Raw genomic sequence first — 12580 nt, 5'->3', positions numbered from 1 at the left:
CGCTCTTTGTTTAATAAATAAAATAAGTCTACCATGGTGCTCTGCTGCCTTGCAAAACAGGAAAAGCTATGAGGGCTGATTCTTGGTGACCATTATGCCTCATCTGTGCCCAAAAACTGCAAAATTGGGTGAAAATTAGGTCCCCCTGACCTCTACCCATTTTGCACCCCTCGTAGTTGTTGCAGTCAGATCTGGGGGGGTGGTGTAGTACAAGCTCCCATCTGTAGCAGGAAACCTGTTTAGCTGGGAGGACATTTAAAGTGCAGTGAAAACAACAGCTGAGTTTTTAAGCCATTTCTGGGCATCTTGCTATTTATTATGTGGCCTTTGTGGTAGTTTGTTTACTTTTTTTTGTTCCCAGCTTCCTTTCATAGCACCCACATTTAGCCAATGTAAATCCTACTAGCTGACGTGTTCAAACGATGAGGAGGATCTCTGGAGGAATGTGAGGCAGGTCAGGTTGCCCGAGAAGCGCATTGTGTTCCCCCTTCCCCTCCTCCCCTGCGCTGACAACCATGCACCTGCATATGCAGAGAGAGGGGAAATTACCTCACTTTGGCAGACATAGTGCTGGTAGAGGTCCCTCTCTCCAAAGGAAGCTGCAGCAGCAAACCCCAATAGCATCACTAACCATTATGCTGGAAGGTTCTTCAGGACTACCCAATCAGAGCATGTCATATTTTACATGGTACTGCAAGAAAGAAGACTTGCCTGGTGATCAGGAGTCAGCATAGCCTATTAATTACATCTGCCAAGATATCATCAACCATTGATGCAGGCCCTGGCACACTTATCTGGCAATGATAACAGGAACCAGACTTCTCAGGATCTGGGTCAGCAGAGAGGAAGATCCAGAGCTGTGTCATCTGTTGCAAGAATACCTACGGCACAGGGCTGGTGCATGTGGGGTCAGTAATGGTCAGCGGTGGCATGAAGTGCTGACCTCTGGAGATGGTACCAGGAATGGCACAGAAGGCAACCTTCCTTTGACAGCACCTCATGCAGCACTACCTTGACTTCAGCAGGCATCCAATATGCTTGAGTATTGAGCTGCGCCGTTACTTGTCTGTAGACTGATGCCTGCACCTAAAGTTTCCTTTCCCATCATTTTTGCTTGCCACTCCTTAATCCCTTGCCCCTTAAATCTTGGCAAAGACTGATAATAGATTAAGATGCTGCTTGAGACTTTCCAAAAGCTTTCTGAATTCTTGTCCATGTATTGTAACGCTTCCCTTTAATTGTCACCATCCCTTCTCTAGACCCACCCGAGTCTGCACCTGGTGCTGTGAATAATTATGCAAATCAGTTTACATCTGAGAATTGAGTGTTACTTGACTTTATTTGGGTGGGCTTTGCAGCAGTTCTTAATCATTTAGGACTGACTTATACCGAAAGACAGAAATTGGCCGCACTATTCCTATATAGAAACAAATTGAAAAGAATCTAGGCTGGTGGAGCTTAATAGCCCATAATTTCAGAGACACCACTAGAGTTGCAGATACTTTAACATTTGTTATTGCAACAATTTGTAAAATAACCTTTCCCCAATTTTCATCCTGGAAGACAGAGGGAGTAACTTTAACTTTGGGCGATGGTGTAAAATGGGCGATATCGAATTGGTCGCCCATTATAGACCACGTTCAATTTTCCCTTCCATTGACTTCAATGGAAAAGAAAGTCGGGCGTGGTGCCTAATTGGCGGCTGATTCAATATCGCCCATTTTACACCATCGCCCAAAATTAAAATTACCCCCAAGCTGTTTAATCATCATAGTTGAGCCTGATACTTTTTCTATTAGTTTCTACTCACAAGCACTTTCCAGCAGGGATCACAAGGTAGAGATTAAGATCAGGAATGCTGGCTGATATTTTTTCCCTTCCATGTCCCAGAAACACTGAGGAAAATCATAGTGCTATACTACTGCCCAGTTGAGATCAGCTAACAAGTACATCAATGTGAATGGCATTTTGATTGGGTTTACATGATGTTGATATCTGGCCCCATTCATGTAGCTAGTATGCTGTCAACTTTAATATCCAGAGAATTCTATATAACATTGCTGGATAATATCTTCATTCACGCAAATTGTCATATAGAGAAGTAGCAAAACAAGAACAAACATTGACGAAAGTCGATAAGTCAATTGACTCGTTACAATTTTATAAGTCAGTTTTCTCTCTCCATTGGTTCATGTTATTTTGAACCTATGTTATTTTGAAAGAAGTTTTGTTGAACCTTTATAAAACATTGGTTTGACCACTGGAGTATTGTGTCCAATTCTGGGCACCGCACTTTAGGAAGGATGTGGAGGCCTTAGGGAGGGTGCAGAAAAGATTTACTAAAATGATTCCAGGGATAAGGGACTTCAGTTATGTGGATAGACTGGAGAAACTGGGGTTGATCTTCTTAGAGCAGAGAAGGTTGAGAGGAGATTTGATAGAAGTGTTCAAAATCATGACTGGTTTAGATAAAGTAACTAAAGAGAAACTGTTCCCATAGGCAGAAGGGTTGAGAACCAGAGGACACAGATTTAAGGTGATTAGCAAAAGAACCAAAGGTGACATGAGGAAAAACTTTTTTACGCGGCAAGTAATTATGATCTGGAATGCATTGCCTGAAAGGGTGGTGAAAGCAAATTCAATCGTGGCTTTCAAAAAGGAACTGGATAAGTACTTGTAAGGAAAAAAAATTGCAGGGCTACAGGGAAAGGGCGGGGGAGTGGGACTAGCTGGATTGCTCTTGCATAGAGCTGGCGCGGACTCTGAGCCGAATGGCCTCCTTCCGTGCTATGACCTTTCTATGATTCAATGATTCTAAGATTCTATTTCCTGTAAGTAAATCCTGGGCTAGGAATTGTATTTTTATTGGAAATCTGCCCTTCACAAAATTGCATGACCCTATTTACAGTAATCTGTTTACTGGATTACACATAGTCTTGTGCTACACCGTGAATCAGTTAAGAATGTCAGATATTAAACACAGATCAGATTTTCCAGGCTAAGCAGCTAATATTTATATCATAAAACAACCATAAAATATAAACATATATATCTATATTAGGTCAATTGCCCTTAATAAGCACCTCTTCTGAAGAAACGTAATTTTTTAATGTTTTTGAAAAACAAACTCCTAGTTACTGACAAAGTTCAGTAATTTTGTCGTCTTGTATCACTTGTACATGTGAGCAGATTGTAAGGTATGAACTCTACCAAGTAGATAATGAAGAATGAACCTTCTGCCTGTTCAGAAATCAGCACAATTGAAGCAATCTCCTGCTTTTAACACTTTAGTCCCTTTTAAAGTCAAAATTTGCAGATAAACTTGACAAAGCTGCAGTTCGAATATGCATTATGCAATTGTGGAGCTCAATCACACAATCCAATCAGCAGGAAAATGACAATTGCAACTATCCAAACACCTGGAGTAATATCTTATCAATCACCATGAAATATTGAAATGAATCCACCTTAAATTTGAATCAGAAGTTACAGTTTATTCTTTAATGTGAAAGGAAGCAAAGCAATTAAAATATATGGCAACATGTATTAATTAAGATATTCATGTCTAGCATTGTACTGTAGCTGGCTTGACAAAATGTAGAAATAAATCATTCTTCCATGTTATTATCCTAGTACCTGCATTTATCCTATTTATCATACTTCATTAGGGGATCAACATTCATTGAATTCAACCACTGTAAAATTGGAGACATTCGATTTACCTGTCCGATCCAGCACATCCCTCCCTATAAATGATTATAGCATATCACAGTGCCAAATGTGTAAAAGTCCGCAGTGTGCTTCAAAATCTGCAAACAATTTTTTAATGTAAAAATGATGGTGTGTCTCTGGCTCATGATTAGCATTCAGCATAGTGCTCTAGAAACAGTGCAGTTGATAGAAAGCCTGCAATACAGGCATGTAAGGTGATGAACAGTTGACTGCACGGTTGCAATTACTTCATTTCACCCCCTGCTCCACGTTGTTAGTGCAATCAAAAGCTTTCCCATCATTTTTGACTAATGTCCTTATAAATTGTTGATTTATTCCAATGTTTTAGAAAATTTTAATAAAATCCAAGCTGTTGCAATAATGGGAGCATGTCACATCAGTCTTGCTACTTGTCTTTTGAGCATTAGGGAGAGAGATCGAAGGAAAGGGGTCATGAAGAATGGTCGGAGCTACTTGTGTACAACACAGATGTGCCTTCCGTCAGCTAAATGTGGAATGGAATTGATAGAAGCTTTGTTGCGGTCCGTGACGCATTGCCTACCACTGTGGAAAGGTGGTGGTGCGAGTCTGAAAGGGAGCAAGAAAGTACATTAAACAATGAACTTTAACCATGAGCAATAAGTCTTTTTTCTTTATGTGCAATAATCTGCAAACACAATGACAGTATAGGAGAATTGACAGTAGACTAAACAATTGAATGATGACACCGCAGTTTTTCGTAAAACTCAATAGGCTTCTCCTCCAGCCTCAGTACAGTAATGTATTTCAATCAGATCGTCAAAGTATTGTACAAAATGATTCATTTCAATTCTGAAATCCAAACATAATTTTGTTTTTAAAAACTGTATTGGTTGAAACTGTGCACAGTTGGCTCAGTTGATAGTACTCTTACATTTGAGTCAGAAGATTTTGATTTCTGGCCCCCATTCCAGGATGTGAGTTCATCATTTAGGCTGATACTCCAGTACAGTACTGAGGGAATGCTGCATTGTTGGAGATGCTGTTTTTTAGATGAGACCTCAAACTGCCTCTTCAGGTAAATGTAGCACTATTCAAAGCAGAGATCAAAGTTTTCTTTTAGATGAAACATCGAACAGATGTTGCCTGTTTAGGTAAATGTGGTATTAGTCAAAGACGACCAAGAAGTTCTCCTGGTATCCTGGCCAGTATTCGTCCCTCAAGCAATATCATCAAAAACAGAATAACTGGTCATTTATCTCATTTTCTGTACTGGGATCTTACTGTGCTGTCCCAGTTACCTACATAACAATAGTAGATCATTGAATATGAAGTGCTTTGGGATGCCCTGAAGACATGATAAAGCACTACATGAATGGAAGTTCTTTTTACCCTTGGACTTGTGAAGATCTTGTCAATATGATGGTTCAATACTGGATGGGCTAAAAATTGATTTTAAAAAAGAGGTACTTGAAAGACTAGTTGTACTTAAAGTAGATAAGTCAGTTGGTCCGGATGGGATGCATCCTAGGTTGCTGAGGGAAGTAAGGGTGGAAATTGCAGAGGTACTGGCCATAATCTTCCAAACATCCGTAGATACGGGGGTGGTGACAGAGGATTGGAGAATTGCAAATGTTACACCCTTGTTCAAAAAAGGGTGCAAGGATAAACCCAGCAACTATAGGCCAGTCAGTTTAACCTCAATGGTGGGGAATCTTTTAGAAACGATAATCCGGGACGGAATTAACAGTCACTTGGACGAGTGTGGAATGATTAGGGAAAGCCAGCACGGATTTGTTAATGGCAGATCGTGTTTAACTAACTTGACAGAGTTTTTTGATGAAGTAACAGAGAGGGTAGATGAGGGCAATGCAGTTGATGAGGTGTATATGGACTTTCAAAAGACGTTGGGTAAAGTGCCGCATGGTAGGCTTATCAAGATTGCGGCCCGTGGAATAAAGGGGGCAGTAGCAACATGGATACAAAATTGGCTAAGGGACAGGAAACAGAGAGTAGTGGTGACCAGTTGTTTTTCGGACTGGAGGGAGGTGTACAGTGGTGTTCCCCAGGGGTCAGTGCTGGGACCACTGCTTTTCTTGATATATATTAATGATTTGGACTTGGGTGTACAGGGCACAATTTCAAAATTTGCAGATGATACAAAACTTGGAAGGGTAGTCAACGGTGAAGAGGATAGTGATAGACTTCAAGAGGATATAGACAGGCTGGTGGCATGGGCGGACACACAGCAGATGAAATTTAATGCAAAAAAATGTGAAGTGATACATTTCATTAGGAAGAACGAGGAGAGGCAATATAAACTAGAGGGCACAACTCTAAAAGGGGTACAGGAACAGAGAGATCTGGGTGTATATGTGCACAAATCGTTGAAGGTGGAAGGGCAGGTTGAGAAAGCGGTTAAAAAAGCATACAGGATCCTGGGTTTTATAAATAGTGGCATAGAGTACAAAGGTATGGAAATCATTATGAACCTTTTATAAAACACTGGTTCGGCCACAACTGGAGTATTGTGTCCAGTTCTGGGCTCTGCACTTTGCACTTTGGGAAAGATGTGAAGGCCTTAGAGAGGTTGCAGAAGAGATTTACTAGAATGATTCCAGGGATGAGGGAGTTTAGTTACGTGGATAGACTGGAGAAGTGGGGTTGTTCTCCTTGGAACAGAGAAGGCTGTGAGGAGATTTTGATAGAGGTATTCAAAATCATAAAGGGTCTGGACAGAGTAGATAGAGAGAAACTATTCCCATCGGCGGAAGGGTCAAGAACTAGAGGGTATAGATTTAAAGTGATTGGCAAAAGAACCAAAGGTGACATGAGGAAAAACTTTTTTACACAGCGAGTGGTTAGGATCTGGAATGCACTGGCCGCAGGGGTGGTGGAGGCAGATTCAATTAAGACCTTCAAAAGGGAACTGAATAAGTACTTGAAAGGAAAAAAATTGCAGGGCTACGGGGAAAGGGCGGGGGAGTGGGACTAACTGGATTCCTCTTGCAAAGAGCCGGTGTGGACTCGATGGGCTGAATGGCCTCCTTCGTTGCTGTAACTTTTCTATGATTCTATGAAAGAATTGTCAAAATGTGGCATTTACTGCCAGCATAATTGAGCATGAAATACATAAATTTATAATTGAACGATGCAAGTAGGTCATATGTTTACCTTTTTACTGAGTACATATTATAGTGCCCTCGCCTGGTTCCATTCTTATCTATCCAGTGGTAGCCAGGGAATCACCTACAATGGCTTCTCTTCCCACTCACACTCCGTTACCTCTAGAGTCCCCCAAGGATCTATCCTTGGCCCCCTCCTATTTCTCATCTACATGCTGCCCCTCAGCGACATCATCCGAAAACACATCAGGTTCCACATGTACGCTGAAGACATCCGGCTCTACCTCACCACTACCTCTCTCAACCCCTCCAGTGTCTCTGATTTGTCACGCTGCTTGTCCAACATCCAGTACTGGATGAGCAGAAATCTCCTCCAACTAAATATTGGGAAGACCGAAGCCATTATCTTCGACCCCCACCGCACACTCTGTTACCTAGCCACTGACTCCATCCATCTCCTGGCCACTGTCTGAGGCTGAACCAGACCATTCACAACCTTTTCGTCCAATTTTAACCCTGAGATGAGCTTCCAATCACATATCCGCTCCATTACCAGGACCCTTACTTCCACCTCCGTAACATCGTTCATCTCTGCCCCGCCTCAGCTCATCTGCTGCTGAAACCCTTATCCATGCCTTTGTTACCTCTAGACTTGACTATTCCAATGCTCTCCTGACCGGCCTCCGATCTTCCACCCTCCATAAACTTGAGCTCATCTAAAACTCTGCTTCCCATACCCAAACTCGCACCAAGTCCCATTAACCCATCACCCCTGTGCTCGCTGACCTACATTGGCTCCCGGTCTGGCAATGCCTCAGTTTTAAAATACTCAGCCTAGTTTTCAAATCCCTCCATGGCCTCGCCCCTCCCTATCTCTGTAACCTCCTCCAGCCCTACAACCCTCCACGATCTCTACGCTCGTCCAATTCTGACCTCTTGCACATCTAACTTGATTGAATTTTTTGATGAAGTAACAGAGAGGGTTGATGAGGGTAGTGCAGTTGATGTTGTGTAGATGGACTTTAAAAAGGCATTTGATAAAGTACCACAGAATAGACTTGTAAGTAAAGTTAAAGCACATATGATTAAAGGGACAGTGGCAGTGTGGATAAAAAATTGGTTAAGGGACAGAAAGCAGAGAGTAGTGGTGAGCGGTTGTTTTTTGGACTGGAGGGAAGTATACAGTGGTGATAGAGTAAATAAGGAGAAACAGTTTTGAGTGGCAGAAGGGCTGCTAACCAGAGGACACAGATTTAAGATGATCAGCAAAAGAACCAGAGGTGACGTGAGGAAATATTTTTTTACGCAGCGAGTTGTTATGACCTGGAATGCACTGCTCGAAAGGGTGGCGGAAGCAGATTCAATAGTAATTTTCAAAAGGGAATTGGGTAAATACTTGAAGGGAAAAAACTACAGGGCTATGGGGAAAGAGCAAGGGAGTGGGATTAATTGGATATCTCTACCAAAGAGCAGGCACAGTCACGATGGGCTCAAAGGCCTCCATCTGCACTGCATCATACTATGATGATCTCCGATTTTAATTGCTCCACCATTGGCAGCCGTGCCTTCAGCTGCCTAGGCCCTCAGCTCTGGAATTCCCTCCCTAAATCTCTCCGCCTCTCTACCTCACTCTCCTCCTTTAAGACGCTCCTTAAAACCTAACTGTTTGGTCACCTGTCCTAGTATCTCTTTATGTGGCTCGATGTCAAATTTTGTTTGATAACACTCCTGTGAAGCTCCATGGGACATTTTACTACGTTAAAAGCTCTATAAAGATGCAAGTTGTTGTCATGACCCAAATTTGCAGTTTCCTCTAACGGACCTGTACTATGGAGATGTAAGGATTCTGCATGAACCATAAAGGTTTTGGTCAAGCCTGTATGAAGCTTTGTGGAAATGGTAAAGCCATGTCATGGACGATCTCACTGAATTGTTTCTCATCCCCCTTTCCAGAATTTTCCCAATCTTTATTTCTCCCCCACCCCCACCTTCATCTTCAATTTATTTTTACCTGCTTTATTTGTTTACAATCTTTAATTTGTTTGAGTAATATTTTCCAGTTTTATTTCAATTTAACATTTCATTTGGCAATTTCTTTTTCTTAACTTGTGTTCGGGGAGAATATTAAGGCTGGAGTGCTGTTGCTGATGCAGTGGTGCACAATGTTGAATTAGTATTTGCTAGCTGCAAGAAGATTCATTCTCCTGCTGCGGTGAAGTGCAGGCCTCCCCACATCACATGGGCTAAACACTTGAGGAACGTATGACAGTCTGAATGATGTACGGATTCTGCATTGAACTCTGGAGGTATCAGGTCTGAAGTGCTTTCTTGAACCCTATAAGACCCAAATACCTCCCATGCACCCAGACAAACCCACAAGAAATCAGATTGGGACCACAAGCTAACAACCTCCTACAGTGCCTCACAAAGGACAATGAGCTAACACAATAATACTAATAACAACAAACGACTTGCATTTGTACAGCTCTTTCAACGTATAAAAATATCTCAAGGTGCTTCACAGAAGCATAATGGACCAAAGAAGCAAGATTGATGATGATGGATGGCTAAACTAGTTGCGTGCCAGATACACTAGTCTATAACCCTTAGAATTGAGGAAGTGGAGATACAGGCCATATCAGGAGGAACAACCAAGATGGGAGAGAGTGGAAGTTTTACTGGGGATAAAGGCATCAAGGATGAGGGAGTGGTTGAGTAGATCGATGGTGCAGAAGTATCGGCAGTTGGGCGTTTGAAAGTGTAGTTGTGAATGACGGGGGGGTGGGGGAGAGTTTTTCCTAGGGGCGGGTGCAGAAGGAAGTGGGGTCGAAAAGCGGGAGAGAAATGTAGTTGGTGAGAAATACAAGTGGTTGGAAATGGCCTTGTTTGTGATCGAGCTTCTTCATCATATAGACAGGATCCTTGAGATCCCTCTGATCCAATTGATCCACAGGGAATGTTGTCAAACTATTCCAATCCCCAAACTCTTTGCTGTTCATTTTAAAAATGTTCCTTACCTCTGCAGACAAGTGATGCTGCACATGTTGCACCTCAGCTCTGCTGCACTTGCTCAACAGATTCACCTGTCTGGCAGAGCGCACCAGCGTATGCAGAGAACATAATAGCCCGAATTATGCGCTGAGCGGCGAACGAATGCTGCCCGCCGCTTGTTAGATTTAAACTTACCCACAAACTATCCTCAGCCTTTTGGGTGCCAACTTCCTGCAATGGGGAGCCCAAAAAAGAGAAGTGTCCTCTCCCGGACATCTGTGAGCCATGTGAGCGGGGCGAGGAACTTTGTGTCCGTAACCAATCAGATTAACACATCCGTAAGAAGCCATGCGGAGTGAAAACCAGGAAGTGCAAGCTACAACAGTAAATTCAATGTAAAATCAGTTAGAGAAAGCAAAATAAAGAGGGGGTAAGAAATATTGAATTAAAAGACAAATGAGAGGCAGAAAGAAAGAGTAAAAAAAATAAAAAATTTTAAATTTAAAAAAAATTAATTAAAAAAAAAACCCAACAATTAATATTGGAAGGAATAAGACTCCTCATTTTTAAAAGTTAATTTTCAGTGCCAGAGAGGTTGTTTGGCAGTCATTAAGATTTATCATGCCATTAAAAGTTAGCGTAGACCTAAAAAACTGGTTATCCCTTCTTCTGGAGAGATTAGTTCGTTTCCAGCTGGGCAGGAGAGCAACGACCAACTTCACCCTGGTCCATTCATTCCAACGGGGGAGTCAGCCGACAAGCGGTCCTTAATGCACAGCTTTCGGAGGTGCAGGGCATCTTGGAGAGCAACTTCCAGATTTCTGCATTTGACTGCGCATGTACGCTCGCTGGAAGTTGCTCTTCCATTTGCCCTGAAATAATGGTGAGCCCTGTTAGCCTTGCCATTATTTTAAGAGCAAATTCCAGGCCATTGTCTTACAATACAGAACAGCCCATTCAGGACTTAGGACAAAAAGTGATATTGCCACACCCTTACCTACTTCAGTGGCTTCTATGATCTTGGATTTTACTTTGATAATGAAATTCAAAAGAAGGGCTCTGTTCTTTGTAAATGAGACAAACTGTAGAGTCATCTCGCATTTTCATTTTGGGTTTTAAATCAATATTCAAAGCGGATTACTGTTTGAGTAAAGTAATGTGTTCTTTTTGTCTGCACAGTGCTTGGCCTTGAGCCCTCTGTGCTTATTGTATCTGTATTCTTTTTTCCATTACTATGAATGTATTTTCTTCCCTTGCCTGAGTTGTTTGAATTAACTTTAGAGCTTTAATTTGGAATGAAGACCTCGACACAAGTGTGTGATTTATAAAACTACAAAAGGATATTTGTAGGGGACTGGATGGCATGGGGTATTAGCAGAACATTGTCCTTTCACTGACTGAACCTGGGTTTAAATGCCGCTCAGAGGCAATGAAAGCCGACTCTGTCTGAAAGCTCCTAAGTGAAATGAGTGGGCAATGTCTTAACGCCTTCTCAATGGGAGTGAGTACACAGCATGAAACTTGTTACAATTGGCACTTGGCTGACAATCTCTCACATAGAGAAGTGATGAAGGGAACAGTTAGGATGGTGCAGCAGCAGATGCTTTCCTGAAATTAGATTTAGGTGCCGAAAGGGAAGAAAGAGCTGCAGTGTGGAGAAAACGGACAATGCTACATTACTTCATAATGTGTCGGGTCTGGAAATGTTTGAGTGAAAAATGGTAAAGCTTTCCATTTTTTTTACCAATGTTGTCACTCGTCAATTTGTCATGCATGAATACCAACAAAGCATATGTAAGTGTTAAATTAGAATTTCATCGGAAAATGGCAACATTTCACAATTTTTGTGAAATCTTTTCAGAATATTATTTCAAACCCATCTATATACAAATGTTCAAACACAACGACTTTTTTATATGTGAAATGGTTTGTCAAATTTTAAAATGTTCCCATGGTGTTGTAATGACTGTACAGTTTGGCCACTTTGTGATTGACCTGGCTCTTGTGTGAATCATGGGCTTTGCACTGTTATTATTCTGCAGGCGCTGCGTCTGCTGCATAAACATGGAGTGTAATATCTTGCTGACGCTGTGGGGGTGAAATTGGTCGTTGGCGGTAACGCAAAATGGGCGATGGTGAATCAGCCCATTAGAAGTGAATGGAAAAGAAAATCGAGTGGGGTGTTAAACGGATGGCCGATTCGCTAACACCCATTTTGCACTACTGCTGAAGACCAATTTCACCCCCTATAAATCAGTTGATGGCAACATGAATGCTTTACAGTACTTTGTAATTTTTTTTAAAAAGTGTTTTTTATGTCCTCCTGCTCCCTGGGGGGGGGGGGGGGGGGAAAGTCCACTGCTTTATTTTCTTTTTATGTCCTCTTACCACCCCCCCCCCCCCCCACCGCCCCCATGCCATTAAATTCACGATCACAGGTACATGGGATTTTTTTTGCTCTCAGTCCCCATGATTTCTATTAACTATGCATGTCCCTGTGCCTTAGAAGGTGGGTAACAGACGCCGCTCCCAGTCCTTTGCCACCTGCGTCCGTGTCTGTGGGGGTTTAAGCAGAGATCAAGCACCTCCCACAAAGGGGGTTAAAATGGGATGATCTGTTGGCTGCTCGTCAACCTCAGCTTAGGTTGATATTGAGGACCAGGGAGCAATTTGGCTGTCCACTCTTGGCCACAGGTCTCAGGCAGTCAAGGGACGTGGGGAGCAAAATAAATTCCTAGATTTGGAGCATAATTTAGCACTAACCTTTTTAAATT

At 42.1% G+C, this 12580-nt stretch overlaps 1 protein-coding gene across 1 annotated transcript in view; it reads left to right on the top strand.

The window, feature by feature from the left end:
• The window catches only part of cpe (carboxypeptidase E), a 127966-nt gene that overhangs the window by 70314 nt on the left and 45072 nt on the right, over nucleotides 1-12580 (top strand). The window lies entirely within an intron of this gene.

This window comes from Heptranchias perlo, chromosome 1, assembly GCF_035084215.1.
Source record: "Heptranchias perlo isolate sHepPer1 chromosome 1, sHepPer1.hap1, whole genome shotgun sequence".
Taxonomy (NCBI): Eukaryota; Metazoa; Chordata; class Chondrichthyes; order Hexanchiformes; family Hexanchidae; genus Heptranchias; species Heptranchias perlo.
This window is presented reverse-complemented; position numbering and strand designations above follow the sequence as displayed.